At 48.3% G+C, this 23260-nt stretch overlaps 2 long non-coding RNA genes across 2 annotated transcripts in view; both read right to left on the bottom strand.

The window, feature by feature from the left end:
* Positions 1-5423, bottom strand: part of LOC108446856 — a 10856-nt gene extending 5433 nt beyond the window's left edge. The window contains exon 1 of the long non-coding RNA XR_001862177.1: positions 1351-5423. This is a non-coding gene — a long non-coding RNA (uncharacterized LOC108446856). The remainder of the gene's footprint in view (positions 1-1350) is intronic.
* Positions 5424-5435: 12 nt separating this feature from the next.
* On the bottom strand, positions 5436-21818 carry LOC108446854. Its single transcript, XR_001862172.1, has 3 exons — positions 21660-21818; positions 9513-9854; positions 5436-9020 (listed from the first exon to the last, which is right to left on the bottom strand). It is a non-coding gene; the product is annotated as an uncharacterized LOC108446854 (long non-coding RNA).
* Positions 21819-23260: the final 1442 nt, after the last annotated feature.

Below are 23260 nucleotides of genomic sequence, written 5' to 3'. Positions count from 1 at the left end.
GCGGGGGCCGCCCGCCCGCTGCCCAGCCCAGGAAGGTTGCTGCCATGCACGGGTGCCTCCCCAGCATGGGCCAGCCTCCCAGCTCGAACTGTTGGCCTGAAAGGGCTTCCTGCATCCGAAACAGCCATCCCTGCTCCTCTCCTTGCCCAGAGAGCCCGGGCTGATCCGCAGCCCTCAACAGGGTAGGCAGCAAAGAAGCACCTCAGTGTGTCAGCCAGGGAGAGCCCCCAGCCCTGCAGCTCTGCTGTCCCCGGCAGGCTCATGGAGATAAGGCTGGAGGATGATCACTTCGTGCTGCCATCAAGACAACATGACTTGAAGCCCGACTGCTTCCAATACCGTTTTTTTCCCTTAATTGTTCTATTTCCATGCGCCTGTGCACACCCTGCTCTTGCCAGAAAAGCCAAGTGCTGATCATTCTCAGATGGTTCACAGAGAGGTTTCTGTTTTGTTTTGTTTTTTCAAGGATCCAAGATGATAGGGGGATGGAGACAACTTTTGTCCTCTGCTTAAAATAATTCGAGCTTTCCACTGTCTACGCCAGGCTCAAGCAGACATTTGCATAACAAATGAGCTTCTCCCCACACTTCAGCCCCTGGTGACCCCTGCAACTCTTGCACGAGGTGGCTCCATTTCCTTCTTTATCTACATCTCCATTCCCTCCATCACCTCCATCATCTCCATCTCCCATCTCAGCCCTGAATCTGGGGAGGGGAGAGCATGGAGAGGGTTGTAAGTTTTTGGCACTTTTGTCAGTCAAGACTCTAAACAGCTTCTGGAACATTTCACCAGTAAAACATTTGCTTAGTGACCAACAAATAATTCCAGGCATGTTTTATCTTGCTGTAAAAATGCCACAAAGCAGCTGATTAGTGGAGGTTTCTCTCCAAGCTAAAACCTGTTGACAGCAGGACCAAACACTGACTTTCCCATTATCAGCAGAAATGGCCTCTCTGTGCTGGGCATTCTCCAGGCAGTGATGGACAAGCACAAGACTCAGCTCTGAGAGCCTGCTTGGGTGCAGAAAAACCAAGCAAAGCCCTGCAAGTTTCACAGGATTTTTGTTTCACCCCTGAGACAGATTTACACTTTGCTAGTTCAGATGGATAAATTATGCTATTGCTCTTTAAACCAATTTCCTCGCAGAGTGTTCCAGAGAACACCTGCTGCAATGGCTGAAGTCACGATTTCCAGCCCAGCAAGAAGATAAAACTGCTGCCAGAGTCCATGGCCAGACCTGCTTTGTGCAGAACCACATCACCTCAGCCTCCCTGCCAAGAAACTGGAGGAATTTTCCAGTTCCCATTCTCCTTCTGGGAGGGAGAAAGAGGGGGAGTAAAGCTTACATACCTTTGTGAAGCTCTGAGAGGCATCAGGAGGGTTTTCATGAGAAACTGGATGGAAGCAAATGCTATCAGAGTCCAAATGCCCCATTAATTATATCAGAATAAGAATAATGATATAAGAATGTCATTCTGGGGAGAAGGGAAGTCCCAGCAGTCCTGCTACAGCCTTCTTACACAATGAAAAAATGTTGCAGTTACTCATTTTGAAATGAGTTTTTTGTAAGGGTTAGATTTTTTTTGGCATGACAACACATTGTGGGTACACAATTTAAAAATTAATCCATGACCAGTCAGAAACAATCATCCCTCCCTTTTTCTTCTAGAGTAAACTCTGAAATCTGGCTTTTTTTAACGTAATTGTATTTATAGAGCAAACCTCCAGAAGCCTTTGCAACATTAAACATCCACAGGTTCTTTCTGGGCAGCCCCCTGATATCAGTGAGTCACTGCAGCCCCCACAGCTCCAAGTGGAGGGCACACATCCCTCCTCCAGCCTGTGTTTCCCAGCGGGGGAGATGCTGCTCACAGCTCCTGGAGACCAGGCAGCAAATGCTTAATATAAGGTTTGAGGTTCAACCAGCCTGGGCTGTTGAACACTGCTCTTTCCACAGCAAACTCAGAGCATTACAAAGTGAGGTACAAGGCAAAATCCCAGAGAAATTCTCCTGAGTAATTTTTCTTGCCTCCGTGGGTTTGGGACTTGTTTTAGTGGACCCTAGCAGGCTACAGCCATGTGTATCCCTCCTTCTGTGTGCTGCAGGACTGTTATCCCTGCTGAAGGAGCAGAGCTCAGGGCAGGCCTCTCCAGCAATCCACGGTGGTTTATGGTGCTGCTCTCAGCCCTGAGAAGGGGTTGGAATCACGGCTTTCCTGGCACAGGCTGAGCAAACCCTGTGTGTCCCCAGGCTCCCCTGACCCACCTGCTGTCTGAGGGATGTTTCAAACATCAGCCTGAGATGCTGCTCTCTCCACTTGCATCACTTCACCACAAAACCATCCTCCTTTACATGCATACCCCCAATCTCAGCAGCTCCACCGGGCACTGGCAGGAGACACCAAGACAGTTCTTAATGCCCAGGCTGGCAGCCCTGAGCAGGGCAGGACAGGTCCCCTGGGCTCACCACGGGTCACAGTCCAACCTGCTTGGCTGCTTTGAGTTCTGCTCAACTCCATCAAAGCCTCAGAGACACCATATGGCTCCCGGGGATGTTCCTCTGCAGGATTTGGTTTGCAGCACAAGAGTTGTGCCTGGCAGAGGCAGCAGAGCAGCTCCCCCCACCCTGTTCCAGAGTGCCCAGGGGTGACAAATGGCTCTGATGGCACCAGGGTGTCCCCAGCCCACGCCAGTGCCCAAAGCATGGAAAATGCATTGCTGTTTCTCACGGTGCTGTCCCAGGGACTGCTGTGTCTGTCCCAGTGGAACAGGGAAGGGGAAGCTCTCCCTGGATTTTTGGAGAGCCCTGTTGTGGGTTGGAGGGACAGGCGGGGATGGCAGTGGGAGCCAGGATGTTTCTCCTGGTGACTGCTAGGAAAAGACCAGCCTGGGAGCTGCCTGAGCTGCCTTCACTGCTGCACAGGCCCCAGGGCTGCAGAGGCCAGGAGAAGTTTTCCCTCAGGCTGAAAGAGCCTCCAGCTTCCTTCTCCCAGGTGTTTTGAGAAGCTCATTCCCAAGAACCAGTCTCATCCCAGGTCAACCAGGCACAAGCACCACCAGACGTCTCGTCGTGGGGCACCATCTCCAAACAGTGCACTGAAAGCTGGGGAAACTGAGGCACCTACAACCCCCAGGAAAACCCTGCAGGCTGTTCTCATATTGTTTGGGAGGGACGAAAGGGACCACTGTGCCCTGAACCCTTGGTTTGACCTGGCACCTTCCACCAGCAGCTCCTTGTCCTCCTCACTGTCCCCTCGCTGACCCAGTGCCACCAGGTGACAAATCCTGCCGCACCAGGACGTGCTCCCCGCAGGTACCAGTGGCCGTTTCAACAGTCACTGGCTGAAAAGAGAACAAAAACAGCAACAAAAGACCAACAAATAGTTGACACTGTTCCCAGGCAAATAAAAAAGAGTGGGTTTGGATCGTCACTGCTGTCCCTTTGTTTACCGAATGCAGTAACAAAAACGGCCAGGAAACAAAAAAAATATATTCTCTGATAGCGCCAATTTATTGTGGGCAAAGCAGGCTGGGACATGCCCCAGGGAAGGAGGGTCAGGCTCTGGGGATGGGAAATAAACGTGCCCAAAAGCACTTAAAAAACCTGAAAGGACCAGCCCTGATTGCAGCAGTTAGAAGTGATATATTCTTGGCATGGAAACAAAAAGCAAATTCATAGCAGGTTTGGAGCTGATCTTACTAGCTTACATGGGATTTTATACTTAGGTAATTCTATTGTTGGCTGGAGCTACCTGATTTATGCCTGAATAAGGTCCTGATCCTGCAAACATTTACTGATGTACTTTAGTTTTACCTTTGCCCCAAGCCATCCTACTAATTTTCCTGCAGTGAGGGTAGTGCCTGTCTGCAGAGCCGGGGCCTTCACAAGAGGAAAATCTGTGTCGTAATGCCTGAAATGAAGAGGAAATTTTGCAGTGAGACAAGAACTCCCCCAGGCTGTGGTCATTCCCCAGCCTGAGACACTGCCAGCCCCAAGCAGGACTCCCAAGATTGCCCGTGCAGCCCCTCTAACCCACAAGATTCGGGAAGCAGTGGGGGAACATCCCTAGCACGATCCTGCAGCTGCATCGAGCTCTGAGTCTCTGCAACACATAAAGCAGCAGTGTAACCCCGAGTTTACTCTCATGACACCCCTCTCCCCAGGGCAGACCCTCCAAACAGGCTGCTAAACCTAGCAGAAGCCATTTGGACTGTCCATTTCCATTCAAGAAAATGGCATTTACTGTCAAAAACACCAATTTACCCTGTAAGGCAAAATAAATAGATTAATCCATCAAACGCTCTCCTTTGACAGGGAAACCACTGGGTTTGCTCCAAAGTGAGCAGGAGAATAGCAAGCTGTCCGAGGTGACAGGAGGAGGCCCCGGAGGAGAAGCTCTGAGCTCTCCCACCTCAGCATTCCGGCCAGCGAGATGCCCCCGTGGCCGCGTGTCCGGCTGCGCTGCTGCTCCCGTGCCCCTCGCATGCTGCTAAAACCAGGCAAATGAAATAAAAAGGGGCTGCGAGCCTCGGAGCAGCTGCGTTCCCCACTGCCGCTGCCAAGCCTTTCCGAAAGCACAGCTATTCCCCGGCGCGCGGGAGAATTAATTTGCTTTACAATGGGCTCCGCGGGCAGTCGGGTGTCTGCCGCAGCGGGGGGGGAGCGTGGGGAGCCAGGAGCAGCACCTGCAGCCAGCCCTGAGGGTGCTGAGGAGGCTGGAGGGGCACCCAGAGCAAACCCCCTCCTGTACCAATCCCTGCTGCCTCCCGGGGGACACTTGGCCAAGACGCATCAGTGCCAGCCCCCAGCCCAGCGATGTCCACCAGCAAAGCTCAGGTGCTGCTTGCGGACCTCGGGGCACTGCAGCTCCCGCAGATGAGCTGTGGGATCTCTATCCCCCCAAAACACACCTGGCAAAGGGTGCCAGCAGCAGTGGCAGGGCTGGGACAAGGGGCGGTGGTGTGTTCAGAGCCTGCCTTCATCCCACAGCCCCCAGTGCTGCTGTGCACCCCGGAATGCTGGGCTTTGTGTCCAGTGAGCTCCAGGACACTGCCATGGCCACACAGAGGGGCTACCCAGAGGTTCTGCCCCGTGTCTCATTGGAGCAGCATTGGAGACAGCACCCAAAGGCACTTCCAGAGCAGCTCCTCTGAAATGGGCTTTGTTTATGCTGTAGCAGCCTGGAGAAATGAATATTGCCTGCCCAGAAAGATTTAAATATACATAAAATTAGAAGGAGGAAGTGTTAGCTAAAATTTCGTACTTCTGGAAGGCAGACGGTACGTTAGCAGTACTTTAATGAGGCTCTAACCTCACTGTAATGCTTTTATTAATGCTCGTTGCTTACTGAGTGCCAACTGCTTGGCTCCTCTCCGACAGCCCGGCTGGTCCACAAAGAGAGGGGTTGAGGGGTCCTTTGATGCAAAACCTCCTCTCCGACAGCCCGGCTGGTCCACAAAGAGCGGGGTTGAGGGGTCCTTTGATGCAAAATGTGAGCACGTTTCCCCCACAGCCAGGACAAACGACAGTTGGTGAGATGAGACAGCCCCAAACCCAGCAGATGGTGCCCAGAGCAGGCAAAGCAGCGAGAGCAGGGTGGGCAGGAGGGACACAGGAGGGAACAAGGGAAGGGAGAAGAGGAGGTGCCAGTAATGCCATCGACACTGCTCCTGTTGGCTGCAGCTGGGTCAGCATGAGGGTCAGGCAATGAGCAGTGACAGGACATCAAGGATGGATGTGCTCGGGGTTTGGTGACACGGGCAGACAGGGGGAGGTGCAGGATCCAGGAGGCAGGTCCCAGTGGCTCAGCACTCAGCCTGCTCCCACCGCTCTAGTGCTGTAGATATCTCGTGTGCTTTGAGGCCAGAGCTGCATCCAGATCTCACAAGAGACATGCTTTGGTCAAACGTGAGTCCTTAATCCAACAAACCTCCAAACACCCAAGACACCATACCCCAAAATTATACTGTGACTGTGGAGGGAGAGCCTGTGCCTTTGAAGTGCTCCCAGCCCTGCTGCGGAGCTGATCCAACTGAAGGAAAACCAGGAGAGGATGGAGTCCCTCCTCCAGCCACTCTGCCCTGCCATGCCCTTGTCCATGCCCCTGTTGGCTGCAGAGGGGAGGAAGGGACACCACCTGCTTGTGGAGCTCAGTTGCTCATGGGGTGATGCCCAGGCACCTTGAGCACCCCTCTCGGACGTGGCTGTGGCCAGAAGGACAAGGATCACCTCAGCAGCTGCTGGAGCACTCCCCCACACCTCCTGGGAGCCGAGGTGAGCATATGCCGTATGCTTCTCCTCCTGTTCCTCGAAACTCTCTGAATAGAGGGATTAAAAATCACCCCTTGCAGCCTGAAACAAGAGAGCCAAGGCTCCGGCTGATATTCCAGCACAGCGGAGAACAGGTGGGCTGCCGCATCCGTGCTGAGCATGAATGGGAACAGCTTGTGGGAGCCTTGCCCTGGCTCTGCCTGCGGGGCCACCCCTCCCAGGAACGTGCCAAGTAGAATCCCATGCTGGTCCTGGAATCACAGCACAGAGCCAAGTGCAACAAGGAGCTGGGTCTGCTGTCCCACCATTGTCCAGTGATGGCTTCAGAGGCAACCAGAGCGTCCTCGGCAAAGAAGAGTTCAGCACTGTACCATAACCAACTGAAACGGGCTTTCATGTCACTTTAGTCAAAAAAAAAAAGAGGGAAGAAGATTATCCAGAGAAAAGAGGAGGAAGCCAGCAGGCTGCCAGGGCACAAAGTGATGGGTGAAACACAGGGCAGAGGCAGGAATGACCAGCTCCTGTCCTCACTACATTCTGCCCAGCCTGCGAGGCAAAACCAGCAAACTACAAAATCTCTGAACTAGTAAATTCACAACCTATTTTTTTTTCTCCACATAAAACTGACAGATTCAAAGCCAAACATGGAAATATCTCAGGGTGCTGATGTGCATTTTTCTTGTTAAAGTTTCTCTGAAATCTGGCCTGGTTCTTGTGAAGAAAGAAAAAAAAAAAGAAAAGCAGAGAGAAAAAAGAAATAGGATCTTTTCAAGTAACACTAGTTAGATGCATCCGTTTTTAGAGTGACTGCTATAGGCAACTGGGAAATTGGTAAAATAAAAATGTTTTCCCAAATATTTTTTGCCCAAATATGATGTGGTTGTTTTGTTCTTTTTTTTTTAAATAAGACTTTGATTCAATGACCTAAATTTATCAGAAATCAGAATAAAGCAGAATCTAGAAATGCGAATGAAACATGGAAAATAAAATAGGGCAAAACAGAATGGCAAATGCTGTGAAATTTTCAGCTGGAATTTACAGCAGCATCTAAAGCCCACTCACACCAGACAGTAAATGCTTGTTCCAAGCACAATAAAATAGTCCCAGAATAAATCTTTTTAGTTTCTACTGGCCCCATCCAAAGCTTCCCTGCACTGACAGTGAGACCTTGAAGATCTCCTGGGGCCCAGGCATCACTTTGCACTTGTGAGAAAGTGTGCCAGCCTGAAACACAGTGTTCTGAATCCCATGGTTCCTGTGGCAAAATATGAGAAACTTGGTATTTTAAATGGATTTTATCCAGGGCATAAAGCAGAAGAGTTTTGTCCCAGTGCAAAATGGGAAAACAACGTAAAAAACTGAGCACAGCAGTAAACAAGATGCACATTGGCAGTGCTCATCACCCTGGCAAGGGTAATTGCCCTCAAGTTTAATCAAGGTAGAAGGAGGGGATTTGGAAGCACCACATCCCGTGGCACACTTCCCTGCTTTGTCACATCACACTAAACACTCGATAAAAGCTCCCTTTGAAGAGGAGCCAAGCCCATCCTCACTTGAGTACAGTGATACTGCACTGGGTTAGCTGAGCTGGGCTTCCACTTGTGCAAAGAATTTGTAAGAGGCAGAAAAAACAGTAGGAGTGAGCAGACAGTGTTGCAACTCAAAGAAAACTACAAAACACAGTGCAATAATTAATTATTGGGGTTTGCCTCTATTTTTTTTGCTGGCAATGAGACAAACAGACTACTGTATTAGTAAAATGTATCCTTCTCTACAGATTTGGATATGTGTCAATAAATATTCAAAAATCACTTGCCATCTCCCCAAAATCATGAGATGGGTAAGAAAATAAATAGAATAAAAAACCTAATAGTAACAAAGGTTTTTCTTTTGTGTCTTTCCTTCTGAGCTGTTGGCCTGCCAAGCTAATTTCAACAGAACCTTGGTTAAAGGAATATAGAAAAAGGGAAGGTGAGACTTTCCCATCATTACACCAGAAGAGTTTAGTTTCCCAGGAAAGCAAATCTGTAACGCGATGAGATCACTTCCAGCTGACGAATCTGAAGTTTGTTTTTAGAAGGCTAAGAACAACAAAAAAAAAAGAGATTAAGAAAAAACCCCAGCACCCAAATGCAGATCACTTGGACATTGGGTATTTGGGCCCAGCCAGAGTGGGTAACATGCCATCCTCCTGCTTCCCAGTTAGGGCACAGGGACACTGGTTTCCTCAGGGAATTCAGCTTGGGCAGAGGTGTGAGTGGTGACGGATCTGCTGCCTTCACCAGATCAGCGATTTCCCAGTGCCCAGTGACAACCCTGGGATTTGTCCTCGGTGTGACCCCACCCCAGCCAAGAGCCGGAGGGGCTGGGGGCAGTTCCACTCCGGGGCTTTCATCCTGGCAGGCACAGAGGAGCCGCTGCCCATCCAGCCAGGGCAGGGCAAGGTGGGAGCTTGCCTGCTCTTCTCCCGCATTACCAGGGGCTGATGGAGGCATTCTCCTCCTCCTCCTCCTCCTGCCTGTGCCAGAGCCCCACCCTGGAGCACAAACAGCCTCTGCCCACCATCCCTGCTCCCTTTCAGCCCATGCCCAGCTCCTCCAGGTGTTGTTTGCTCTCCCAGCACAGCTCTTGTTCAAAGAGAACTCACCACAAAAGTTCCGTGTCGTTGCTATTGATTCTCAGCCCCAGCCTGGTTTTGTAGAGGTGACCAAGTGAGTGGCAGGTGGTTGGTTCTTCTACTTATTTTCTGCTGGATGGGGACACCAAATATTTGCTTTCTGAAATATTTGCAGCAGCTCCACTACAATTAAAAACATCAACTGAAATGCTCAAAAAGGGTGGGGAGTGATCCCGTGCCTTCACTCTCCCTCGAGCTTTGCTAAGATGACACAGAAACTCCTGGGCTTTGTTGCTTTGCCATGGAGTGCATCTCAAGGGCAACACATGTGATGGATTAACCTTTGGTTTCACTGGAAGATGCCCACAGGAGTGGATCTGGACTCCTGATTTCTGACCCATAGCAGACCAGTCCTAGGGAACAGCTTTCACTAACACAAGTACAAATGCAGAGCAGTTAAAGCACTCACCAAACCAATCCCATTGCAGCAGAACAATTCAGGCCCTGCATTTCAGGAACAACAAAACTGCCTGAGGGTATGTGCTAATTACAGACTACTCCTATCATTCCAGTTTGCTTTGCAAGACACCATCCAGACAACCAACCAGAGGAAGAGTGACTTACCTTTGATGAGAGGAAGCTCCAGCTATGATCAAGCACGGATGTTGCACTGAAGGCAAATTTAGGGTAGGCTGAGCCAAGTCCTCCTCTGTATGAGCTACACACACTGTTCAGTAGAAGAATCACTGAGTGATGTGTCCTCATCTGCAACCTCCAGAAGTGCTGAGTTCCAGATAAATTTTCTCTCACATAATGGCCACATTTCAAAAATAGACCAGGAATTTTGGAGACAAAATTCTCCATTGCTGAGATGTCCAAAGGCCTTTGTGCTCCAAGGTTCTCACAATGTCTCCAGATGCAGCAGGGGCAGCGGGAGGAGGGCTTCCTTCCAGGCAGGGACTGCTGCTGCAATAGGTGTTCAAAGCCACAACTCAGCATAAGTTTTGCAAAAAGGGGACACCTACACAGACCACAGGATTGCTTGGGACTGAGTGCTGCATCCAAAGATCTGCTGGTGAAATGCCACTGCCTGCAGGGTGGAACATGGGATGGCAAAGAACAGGTCCATCCAACTCGGCAAATCTGGGACAGAGACTCTGGCCAGTGGGTTCAAGCCATGCCAGTCTCTTCCCAGCTCTTACTCTTCTTCATCGCCTCTCCTGGATGAGAGAGGCAATCATTTAGGAGTGGATTTTTAACTCAGTGCCATGGTTCACTGATAGGATCAGACCCACAGAGTATGCAGGGTATGACTCAGTGCAAAGCACCTTCTATTCTGCTATCTTCCTAGGCAGACAAAATACTTTTAGCTTTGTGCACTCTGCAGTTTCTCTCTTTTCCTTTTTTTTTTTTTTTTTTTTTTTTTTTTTTTTGCCTCTTGTAAAGACTTTGCTATGTCAGAATCTGTCAAACAACTCCTTGTGCCATGTTTTCACAAGAATCCTACTTGCTGGCCAGTGCCAAGCTCCCTTTTAAACAATACTCAGTGAAGCATTGCATTGCCTGTGCTGCGCTCTCGCATGCCATATTTAGACAAAAGCCAGGGAATTCCCTGCCCTAGATGAGGGCTTGAATGAACGGGTTCTTCTCCCACCTCAACTAAAAATGTATGTGTTCACATCAGCCAGGCCTTCCACCCAGCTTTATTTTAATTCATTCCACAATTTGATTTATATACCTAGAAATCTGAACCAGGGGGAAAAGAAAATATAAAGAAAACAAAATGAAACAACTGAATGCGACCACAGACACATGCTTAATCCCGCTGGGTGAATTCCCAAAGAGACCAAAACCAGTGGAAAAAACGCACCCAAATCCCACGCTAACACACGTGAGAAAAACACGCAAACCCCACCCCACTGCACAGCTGGCAGCAGCTGGATCACGGCCGTAGGTGGCTTTTAGTGCATTGGCCCAGGGCAAGCAAAGAGCTGACACTGCTGCAGACTGTCGGGGGGCTCTGGCAGTGCACCTTGCGTGCACCTGATTCCTGTGGAGAAAAGGAATCCCCCCATGGCAGGGCGAGGGGGGTGAGCAGAGCGGGGAGCTCTGCGGTTGCTGCACACCCGGCGCTGCACGTTCCCGTTCCCCGGCAAAAGCCGGAGCTCTGGGGCTCTGTCCTGACGCTGCAGAAGTCAATGGGGCTGCAGAGCCTTCTGGAGCGCTATTGAAACGCCACATTCCAGAGCACTGTGCTAATCGCTCCCCGCCAGCCCTCCAGCATCACTCCACTCACTGATGTTTAAATTCTTTGCCATACTTTTGTCCACAGCGCTTGGGCCCCCCAGATTTTTTGACATGTGGTCCTTCTGCTCGCTGCCAAGTCTGCAGGGAGAGGATGTCAGCCACACAGCACCAAAACAGATGCTGTCCATGCACTAACTCTGCTGGAAAAGCTTCAGATAAAGGCCTGTCTGCCCTCCTCTGCCCCATGAGCACTGCAAAATATTCATCATATCTGCCCCAAGAACCTGCTTAGGAGAAAATGTGAATCCTGAAATTGAGAGTCAGAACATTGTCAAGCACAGTGTACATGCCCTGAAACATGGAATGAAATACTCTGAGAAACAAGGTAGAATTTGCACTAGATTATTGATTTCACATACATATATAAAATCCACCACAGCTATCTCAAATGTATCCATACTGCTGGTAGGGATGATGGGGACCTTACCGCAGACAGGATGCAGACAGGCACCTTTTAACTGCTGTCACTTAATTCTGCTCAGTGCGGCTTGAGCTGACACCTTAACTGAGACATCACTCAGGCCCTGACTAGCCTGGTGCTCCTGGTGGTATTGCTGCTGCCCAGAGCATTCTGGGGACGGGGAGAGAGGAAAGAAATGATATGGACAGAGCTGTAGAGCTATGAAATGCACCCTTAGGATCATATGTTCAAAAGCACTCAGTTCCCGTTTAGGAACCTAAATGAAGTTGGCAGGATTTCAGAAGTGCTCAGCATCTATCAGCTCCTACTGAGAACATGCTGAGCTCTTCTTAAAACTGTCAGAGAAAAACAATTTGAAGATAAGAGCCAGCTTGTGGCTTACAATTCACATCATTGTATGGGTCTTCAGAGCAGCTTGGCAAGAGCAAGAATAGCTGCTTTCACAGATATTGCATATGAGTCCACATCTCCAAGCACAGGGCCAGGTCTATAAGCAATCACCCCACTGGCTGCCTCCTGAAAGAGCTCTGCACCCCAAGGAGAATTTTCCACTTCATGTCAGTGATGATTTCACAGCATTGAGTAAGTGGGAGTTTGCACCTGACCATGCCAGGACCAACCACGTCAGTGGAGATGAGAAGGACCAAAATGAGTGCTTAAAAACTCAGAACATAACCCACGGGGCTGCAGACAGGGCAACTGTGAAAACATCTGGAGAAATGCACTAATTTGGTCCTAACTTATATTAAGTTTTGACATATAATTAGTAGCAATACTAAATGCCAGTTGGTACCTCCTCTCTTTGAACCCTGAAGTGCTCTTTGTTCTGTGAAGGGGAAAGATTTCCCAGTGGTGACAAACAGCTAAAGCCATGGGAACCTTCCACAGACAGAAAGATTTGTCAAATCTCTCCAAACACTTCCAGAGGCATCAATCCAGCAAAGAACTTAATCACTGCAGCAATCCCACTTGCCCTCCTGGAGCCACTGATCTATTTAAAAGGAAGGTTGTGAATTCAAATCTTCCCACTGCTCACAACTCCCCCAGCCTTGAACCAGCTGAACCTTGGTACCACACCAAAAAACCCAAATCAAGCACAGCAGCTCGTGCCAGGCTCCAGCTCACCCAAGGACATGTTATGATTCTTGAAGGGGACTAAGAGCAAATTCTTCTCACCAAAATCCTCTTTTTCACAGTGTCCTTAATCTTAACATTGAGATTCCAGCAGCTACCTTCCAGGTAGGAGCAGCTTGCTTATCCTGACTTTCCAGGTATTTCAGGGGTTACAATGCCTGTCTGCTCCTTAGCTTGCTATGTTGCTGGGTCTAATTCCACAGAAAAACTCCAGAGATTCTTCTGGGCACAGCAGGAGCTGAAGGATCTCATGGATCTTGCTACCAACAGGTTCCTCGACTCACCTTGGTGTGGGAAGTGGAACTATAATTTAATGTACTTCCCTAGGTGAGGGTGCTGCACCTCAGTCAGAGCTGCAGGAGGACATTACCACTCATGGTATTAGGACAAAACAGGTGGTTTTTTCTCTTTTAGCTTAGGAGAAGCTTCATGTTTTCTCAGTAATGGATCAAAATCCCTCTTGTTGAAGGTGGAGGCAAAAGTATTGATTCCAGAGGAGCTCTTGCTCCTAGCCCAGCTCAAGGACCCAGGAGAGAGATGAAACACTGTGCAGTCAAGCATTGCCAGACTTTACAAACTCTGGCCATATTGATTTATCTCCTGACGTCTCGACACAAAAGCAGAACAGCAGAAGAAAGCATAGCACTATTTTCCATTCTGACTAAAACAAGTAGTCCAAAACATGCATGAATTTAATTTGTCACTCCTCAAATATAACAACTCATTATGATTCATTACTCCCAAGTACTCTAGCTCATTTTCTACAGCTAATTAACCTTGTAAGCAACAATTCACCCAAGAGAGGATCACTCTATTGCCATGGGGAAGGCTGCACTCTGCCTTCTCCTGTAGGAGAACAGAAGTGCTTGCCATGGTCTGGCCAAGGGGCACTGCTGCCCTTTCTCTCCTGAATTTGCTGAACAGGGACAGCCTGAGAAAACTCATTTAGAAAAAAAATGGAGAATTCTCCATTCCAGTGAGCAACATATGCTCAATCCAAACACAGTTTCCTTGGGAGCAGTGAAGGGCTGGTTGGCCACTGCTGCAGCCACCGAAGGGTAACAAATACTTGTGCTTTGCACAGCTGAGCTGAGCTCAACTAGGCTGGAGAGAGGAGTATGACAAGGGAGGTAAAGATACTAGTGCTTATCCTGGAGCAGTGAGAGGAATGGTGAAAGGTGCAGCTCCCGGGGATGATGCCCTGTCCTAGGGAAGCCAGTGGCTCACACAGCTGCGTGGAGTTTGAACAAGACCTTTCAGTCTTTCTCTTGGTCCCTTTTATACCCTGCTCAGATTTAAACATCCTCTCAACTTCTCATATATATTTAGACCATAGAAAAACACCATTAAAATGCCAAGGAGGCTTTCAAGACAATTGTTATATTAAAGTAGCTTCAATCCTAAACTCTGCTCCTGTGAAATTACTCACTGGACAGCCCTTTCTAATCCTGCATTACTAATTAAGTGCTGCTGTCACTGTCAGATGATTGCTGTTTTCACAGGTCAACCACAGCAGGAAAGGGAATTCTAACAAAACACCGCCTGACCCCAGGGATTTACAGGCAGCAACTTTTGCATTAGGCACCACGGTATAAAGTCACACAATCTTCACTGCAAAAAGTGCCAAGAGCTGAGCACTGCTGCTGGTTTTGAAGCACCAAATGCCATTTCCCTGGCGTGCCCTCACGCTGCTCCCACGGAGGCTTCACCCGAGACGGCCGGACAGCCTGAGCGTCACCCAGTGAAACCCAAGAGCTGTGTCCATTTTTAGAACCAGCCTGCCTGAAGATCTGCTGCATTATCTGGGCAACACGTAAGGGAACAAGATGAACTGCAGCTCCCTGAGCCACTTATTTACCTTCTGTTTAAACAGAACCTCTGCAGCTCCCCGCCCGTGCACCCACTTGCTCAGCACCTCGCGCAGGGCTGCTGCTCTATTTTTAAAGGCATGCCGCTGGCTTTCATCTGAAGCTGCCTGTTTTTTTTTCTTTTTAGCTCTCATACTCTTTAAACTAATTTAAAACATGCTGGCATATAAAGGTAGTGAGGGGAGATACAGCAAACGCACCATGGTTGGTATTGCAAGTTCAGATTAAGGCAAGGGATATAACCCAAACAGAATAACAATGAACATCTAAACTCAATGATTAGGGCCAAACAGCAGCAGTCCTTGCTAAGGGCACCATCTCCCATGTATATGGAGTGGGGTTACTTGAATCAAGACTTTAGGACTTGTTCTGGTAGCAGACAGACTGGGGTGCTCACAGCAGGGAGGAACAGCAAGTGGCAGCTGTGAGGAGTCCTGTCAGGGAATGTGGTCCCTGAAACACCGTTTGAAGTAGTCTGGGGCTTGCCAGGGAGTTAAAGGCTCTGCTGGTCCCAGTTCTGAGCCCACATGAGCAGCACTGCAGTCAGTGGCCTTGCACAGTCACTCAGGTGGAGGAAGCACTGCTAAAAGTCTCCAGCAGTGCGGGAAGGTGGAAGGGTGCCAGAAACACGTGGCATGAATATCCAGTGTCCCCCCATGGGACCCCAAACCAGGGTGCATTTAACACCCTGGAACAGAGAGACTGCTTCAAGCTTGACCCAAAACCCTCAGAAACTCTCATCAGTATTTAGAATAAAACTGTTGAGGCCACGAACACTGACAGACTGTAAATAGGGAAGATGGTTGACTACACTGATACATCACCAACAAGATGAGAAACCACTTCCAAAACTTCACATTTTGAGAGCTTGGAGATTTCCTAGCCCATGCCTTTGGTCTAGATTTTTCTGAGCTAATGTTCAGGAGCCAGGCTCTGTCACCACTGCAGGAGCTGCCCTGAGCATCCTGCTGACGGTCCTGGTGCTCCAGACACACACCTGGCTCTGCTGCACTGGGCAGGCTGAGCTCGGCTCCATTTCAGATTCAGGACATCTCTGAGAACTGGTTGAAACGAGGACTCGCTAACGCTCCCATCAGATGCTGCTGGGCCTTTTTGTGCCAGGAAAACGGATGTGTGCAACAACAGCAAAAGTGCCTGGAAGCTTCCCAAAGCCTGAGTGAAATGGGGGAATGTTGAGTGGCATCAGACAAAAGGAGCAGTGATTTAATCTCCACAGATGGGGAGGAGGGAGCAGTGTCAGGAAAAGCAGGAGGATGAGATTAGCTAAGCAATAAAATGAAAATGAGCAAGAGGTGGAGAGAACTGTGCTGAGATAAGAGGAGGTGGATTACAGGGCTGGCAGATGGAAGGGGAGCAGGCAGCCAAGCAGGGAACAAAAAACAGGTAATAAATCTGGAAGAATTGTCATCACCAATGTTAAACACTGTTTTCAGCCCATTTTCTCCAAGGAAGTAAGTGGTTATGGCAGAGGGAAGTGCTGTGCCATCCCCCAGGGTGCAGTGACACTGCCTGCAGCCCCAGCCATTGCAAATGGCCAGCAAGGTGTGTTTGCTTGGACTCCAAACTCCTGCAAGACAGCCAGAATCCTTTCTGACACCTGGATAAAACAGTCCTTTAACACAAAAGGTGAAAGAAACTGCTTCTTTCTGGAGGGCCTGACCATCAATTTGACTCAGCCTAATTCAGGAAAGCGACACCTCATCTCCTTGGCTCCTGAAAGGAGCATTTCCTCCAGCCTTGCTGGAGCTCATTAGGCTGGGTATCTCAGTTCCGGGTGATAAGGCAGCTTTTATCAAGAGACTTTCATTAATGCAGTTTAACTGGCAATGGATGATTGATAACAAGGAGACATTTGACCACAATTTAAGTCATTAAGCCCTTGACCACCACGTTTTTGGAAAATAATCTCTACAATATCTTAATCTGTGTCATTTTAGCAAAGCCACGCTGCAGCTTTCCAAATCTGTGAATCTCCCAGCCCTCCATTACCCAGGCAGGTCAGGGCCTGCTGGCAGCACATCTATCTCAAGAGGTTACTTAAAATCATTTATTTGTCATTGCACTTTAAATCTGGGAGAGGAAATTAATGGACAAAGAGATGTAATTACCTTGTGAGTCTGAGAGCTCTTCAGGGCAGGAACAGCTTGTTGCTCTGCACTAGTGCAGTGCCTGGCCCAACAGGGTTTGTGTAAAAGAGCAGCAGTGGTGGCTCATAAGTCATTGCAAACATCTGTGTTGAGTAATAAATACCTGGTTTGAGATGACAATTTCCCATCCAAAAGTGGGGCAAGGTCAGACTAACCCCGTCACTGCTGAGTTGGGTTACATGCCTGCCCTTTCTTTATTCCCAAATGGATACCTCTTCCCCCTCTGCCCCTTTAGCTCATTTAATGTCTCTCTAACCTCCAGCACAACCAGGAAAGGAGACAAGCAGGTCACAGGGTGCTGTCTGGGGAGAGGGATGAGGTCAAGGGAGAGCCTAGATCAGAAGTTCTTTGTCTCAGAACTTTCTGGAAAATCCCATTCCTCCCTATCAGGGATAAGAAACTTTTCTACCATGCTGAAAATGAGTGCATTTAAGAGCATTTTTTTCCCTAGGAAAGCACTGTGGTTAGGCAGTTCTTGGATAGACTGTGGGAGTTGAGTGCAGGAAATTCAACACCCTCTGTTATATACCAGAGGTCAGGCTAAGGGTCCCTTCCGATCTAAACCATAAATTTATTTAGCAAACCATTACCAAAAAAGCCCCTCCAAAACCCCCTCCAGTCTTCCACTCAGCTTCTAGAAAACTGTTCAATAACAAGATCTGATTGCCAAATGTTAGCAAAGAGGCCAAAACCATCAGGATCTATGTTTGACTCCAGTTTTTATGGTGGCCCCAGACAGCCAGGAAGGCTCTGGAAACAGCATTCCCTAAAGAAGCCCAGAGCTGTAGCTGAAGGGCCTGGGGCTCCTGGCTCCACAGGCACTTGCTCCTTATCTGACCCCAGAAGCTGCTGTATTTCACAGGCTGTTCCAAGCTGGGATGTGGGAGAGCTCATCCTGCTGGAAACCATAATTAAAAACATTGTCTGAACACAAACCTCTGGTGTGCCCAGAGGGGAGGAGCAGCCCCATCCAGCAGAGAGAAATGGGGCTTCAAGGAATGGTTGGGCTGAAGGGGACCCAGGAGGGCAGCACGGAGTGGTGGATCCAGAGGGAGGTTTCGCGGGAGGATGTCAGCACCAGGCAAAGAAAGTGCCCAGCACTGACTTGCCCAGCTGGGACATGCCCAAATCCAAAATCCAGCCCAGGAGGCTGCAATTGCTGCAGCTGAAATCAGTTGTGTCAGGTCCTGGCAGCAGGTGTCAGGAGGAGCTGATTTCCACCCCAGGATTAGCAGCAGGATATACAGCACATACCCTGCAAAAGTGTGATCGTATCAAAGCTCCATCTGTACTCAGGCGGGAGCTCGGTGCTATTAAAGACTACTGGGGGAGAAATAACATTTTTTTCTTATTACCAGTTAAACAAGCTTCCCACACCTTGAAAACGAATCATTCTTTTTTCTTTAAAGAGATGTCTCTACATACCTTTTTCTTTCAATACAGATAATACACACACATCTAGCGAGATGGACAGTTGCACAGATTTTAAAATCCAGAATATTTAAAACGCTGTGTTTATCTTTTTTTTTTTTCAGAGGAGCTCAACTGTTCTCAGCTTGGATGCAAAGACACATACTTCCACTCTAGGTATTTTTGGTGAGGAGGAAAAGATAAATAGATAGTGTATTTCTAACGTCACACTTTCAGCTGGTTTTATCTAACTTTGGTCAAGAATTTAAAGCTTTGCACTGAACACCAGCACATTTCAAGCCTGAGCTGTAATTCTCTTCTCCTGACAAGAATTTGCTGCTAACAGAGCCTATCTGTGACATGGGAACCAACAGGCTGAAGCTGAAACCAAGGCTGTCAAACTCACTTCACTTATTAGTTATGAAATGGGAAAAAACAGCGAGCAGTGGTGTCACATGGAAACATGAGCGCAGCGGTGACACCACCTTTCAAACGGTGTCAGCACTAAAACCAGGCTATAGATTATTTGGAAAGTAATAAACACTGATCTCGTGATTCTATTCTGGGCTGGTCCTATGACAAAAAAGGAAAAAAAAACCCTAAACTATCAAAACAAAACCAGAAGCCGACAGCCCCGAGCAGTTGGCACCGAGCACAAGGGCAGTGCCCGGCTGTGAGCGGGGACCCCACTGTCCAGCGCCAGCCCCTGGGCTGGGGACAGGGTGATTTACATGGGGACAACTGCTGCAGCCACCCCAGCTGCCTGCTGCAGGGAGAGGGGCTGCTCCCAGCCCCAGAGCATGCACCAGCTTTGAGCTGCCTTTTCCCTTCCTTATCTTTTTTTTAATTTTAAGGCCAATATCCAGTGCCAGGCTGCCCTGCTGGTTTGCCCTCACAGTTCAGAGATGGTTTCACAAAGAGGTGGGTGAGCTGCTGTTGTCCTATCAGCCATCCCAGGAGGGCATCCATCCCCAGGACACACACGACTCCCCTGAGCCCCCCACCCCTGAGGTCAGCTCAGATGCTTGGAATGACTTTTCTTAATCTTCAGCACGTCAAACCTTATTAGTTGATTTTATTAAATCTCTCTCCAAACATCTCTGAAGTAACACTTGGTGTTGCTGTATCCCGAAATAGCCACTCAGTCTGAGCTTTTGGCAGCCAGCACAGAGACTGGATGGGACCCTGGAGAGTCAGATTAAGAAGGAAACTCACACCCAACCTACTTTTCCTTTTGATTTGCACAGCCTCTTCCCAGCCCCACACAGCCCCCAAACCTCTTTTACCTTAGGAACTCTGCAAGCATCACTGCTTTTCCAGCTGCCTTGAGCTCCCAACTGGGCCCAGGACAAAATCCTGCTTGCAAACAGCTCCAGCTGTACAAGATCTGCACTGATTGTGCAGCTGCAGGAACCTTCCACCAGTATCCAGATCATTACTCTTCCTGGTACAACAGGCTTTTATTTCTGCTGTCTGAGAGGTGAGATATCCACAAGACAGGGGTACAAAGCCCCTGCCACTGTTACTTATTAAAAGCATTTATCACTGGATCTCTAGCAATGGGCGGGTGGCAAATCTTGGGTGAGCCATAAAATTTCCACAAGAGGACTTTTAAGGGGAAAGAATTGGAGGAAATCACAGTGCATTTGAAGTGTAATATGAAGTCATATCAGTGACTGTTTTGACATGGCTTTAACCTCTGACTGCAGAGGTTTCCAATTTAAAAGACATCTGGTAACGGACGATTTTGCAAGGTAGACAATTTAAAAGACATCTGGTAACTGATGATTTTTACAAAGCCAGAAGTCCATTACATACATTCAAATGAGCTTGAAAAAAAGCACAGGCACATCTGGTGTCATGAACATGAGCTCGGAAAAATCCCCATTCTCTGTTGCAGTGTTGCTGGTTTTGCCAGCAGTGAAAAGCAGCACAGACCTGACCCCGGGGGCTGGAGGGACAGGATGGGCAGGTGCCCTCCTGGGCTGAGCAGTCTGGAGCTGGACTTCTGATAGAGCAGGTCTATGGCTTGGTCCTCAACCCATCCTTGCTCTTAGAGCCAGATCAGCAGCCTGGGCCACCTTTCCTCATCCTGAATATCACCTTTCTTCACCCACATAAATAGAATTATTTGCATCTTTCCCACAGACAAAAGATGATCAGATTCAGCCCTGAGTCAAAAGATCCTCATTTGGCCCTGGATGTGTTCAGAGCGTGGGTCACACACCAGAGCTGGAGCACAGAAAACCCTGGCTGTGTAAGAACCAGGGAATTCTGCCAAAAAGACCAGGGTTTTTTTCTGTAGTCAGCCCTTGGAGAATGCTGTCTTTGACCAAGAAAAAAAAGACAAAAACAACTATATAGAAAAACTCCATCTTTTGCAAGCTTACAAAAGCATGGCCATGTGCCACAGAGGCTAATGGGGTCCCCAGCAATGTTCCCCATCATAACTCAAATGGCAGGAGCAGATTCTACAAAGTTCATCACTCCCTCCTCTTGTCTTTTTTTCTTCTTTTGGTTTGTTTTAAATAAGGCCATCAGCCCCTTGATAAAAGCAGCCATTACGAACTGTAGAAAGAGTTTTCCAAACAGCTGCTGAGGGTGCTGAGCAGCCCCCCACAGAACCAGAGGGAGGGCTTTCCACAGAAAAGTTTTCCATGTTCTCCCCTGCACAGAAGAAAACTCTGAAAGGGAAAAACTCTGCCTTTGAAAAGGGAAAAAGTTCTGTTCCAGTCTCAGCTGAGCAAGGTGTGAGCTCCACCTTCCTCCCCATCCCTCCCAAAGGCGATAAACTGAAGATGCCACTTCCCTGAAACTTGACCAGAAGTTCTGCACATCCCACCGTGCCCATGCTGGCAGAGATGCCACCAGGCCCAGCCATTTCAGAGAGCTGCTCTGAGCACTCTGGACTACAAAAGTAACCTCGGTCTTTCCTCCTTCACAGGGACAAACCTTTCAGGCTGAAAATCCCCTTTCCCTCTCACAGTCTATTCCATCACCTGACCAAAAACTTCACCAACATCAAGGCACTGTGATTTGTGTCCTGAGCAGGCCTTGCCAGGAGAATGACCTGAAGTCCCATTCACCAGGGTCTATTTTTCTTCTGTTACATTTAATGGGAATTCTCTGACTCCAGCAAGGGGAGGCTCAGCCCTGAGTTTCTCATCTGTCACTGCTCTCCAGGGTTCATCTTATCTGGAGATTTCCCTGAAGCCAGTCTGGCTTAATTCCATCAAGTGGGAATGAGCTTCCGAGCTTCCATCGCCCCTCTTATCACTCCCTGCCTTAAACAAGTTTGACCTTTTGATTGACTTGAACTTTGGGCAGCATTAAAACACTTGTTCTGGCAGATGAGGTCAGTCCCTGAGCTTTCTGCTGTGTGTAATGGGACAGTTAATGCTACACTGGTTTTAAATCATGGCATATTCCCAGCTGCAAGGACAGGGAAAGAAACAAAGCTCACCAGAAGTTGTCCCCTGACACCAGCCTGGGCCAGGCTTGTGCTGCAGTTTCAGCTTCCAGCTCCTGCCTCGTGGTTACTTCTGGTTGCACACTCTGCAAAGAAAAAGAAACCTTTTAAATAGTCTAGAAAAAGGTCTTATCTTGATCTTCCTCTCCTCTCCATCACCCCCTCCTGACTTCCTGAAGCAATCTATGCAAAATCCCTGAAAATGCCTCCTGCACAAGATTTTTGTGTCACTGCTGATCTTGGGCAGAGGATTTTAATAACTAACAATGACAAACAAAACCTCAGAAGTGAGATGTTTCCATGGCATTTAAAATAGACTTGGAAGGGAAGATATTTTGTCCAAACATATAAATATCCCTCAAGCTGTCACAGGCCAGAATTTGTAACATCATGCTATATGTCAGACTTGAAAAGGAAAGAAAAACCAACTAGAAATGGATTACAAAGAGCAAGTTGAAAGAAAAGCAAAAACCAACGACATGGGGAAAACCACACTGGAGCAAACCCAAATCTTTTCATCAATGTAGAAGCATTTTAGGTTAACGTGAAGAGGAGTTAATTCTTTTATTAATGAAGGATTTTCTCCTCTGCCATCTCTGCAGGATTCAACGTAGACAAATAAGAGCCCTGTCAGTGACTTCATTGCTCTCAGTTTTATATAAAGGGGTTGGACACACACTAATGGGCACTTCTTTGTGGCAAACAAGAGTCAATAATGGGCATTTTTTCCCCTGCTTGCAGAAGAATGCTGGTGAATTTAACAGATTTTATAATGTTTGCTTATTTAAAGTCATGGTTGTAAAAATTACAAGAGGAAATCTTAGTTGTAAGAGGGAAATTTATAGAAAAACCTAATTATTGAGAAAGTTTTTCTTCAGAGGGCTGTCCTCACAGGCCTCCCCCGTGTTGGTCACTGCTGTGAGAGGCCATGGCTGTGATCTCTCAGATTATCAGGACATATCCAGAGGGAAAGACCCTGGGTATCATCACTTCTAAGGATGGTGTGGCCACCACTTAAATAGATGGGTTGATGCATCCTCTGTCTTGGTCTACAGATTGATTTTTAGGTGAAATAAATTCCAATTAAAGTGCATAGAAATCTGGAATATGCTTGTAACAGCATTCCACTTCAGAAGTAAAACTCTGGGGCTGATTTCCTAATTACGAATTTCCTGTATTGCCCCAAAGCTCTGCAAATGCCATATTCCTTTACTTCCTGCCAGCCCTACTTACCCAGAACATCATTTCTTCAGGGAAATATGGCTGAACCTCAGGTCTGAGGGGTCCGATGGTCAGGCTGCACCAGTGGGGTCACAGCACTGTGCTCTCTGCTCAGGGTATCCCAAAACACTTCCAGCAAGGACACTGCCCTGTCACACTGACTGCATGAGAATACAAAGGGAGGGAGGAAGGCAGGAGAGCAGGAACATCACTTTTCAGAGCTCATCATTCAGCTCTCACACACAGAAAATCCCCTGGAGCCTTGCAAGGGCCTGAACATCCGCCAGCAGGGAGAGGAGAAAACAAACAATACTTTTTAAATTTAATTTTTAAAACAAGCACACAAATATGAGTGCCCATGAATTTTACATAGC

This window comes from Corvus brachyrhynchos, unplaced genomic scaffold, assembly GCF_000691975.1.
Source record: "Corvus brachyrhynchos isolate BGI_N302 unplaced genomic scaffold, ASM69197v1 scaffold10, whole genome shotgun sequence".
NCBI classification, from domain to species: Eukaryota; Metazoa; Chordata; class Aves; order Passeriformes; family Corvidae; genus Corvus; species Corvus brachyrhynchos.
Note: the sequence above shows the minus strand (reverse complement) of the source record. Positions and strands in the feature narration are given on the sequence as shown.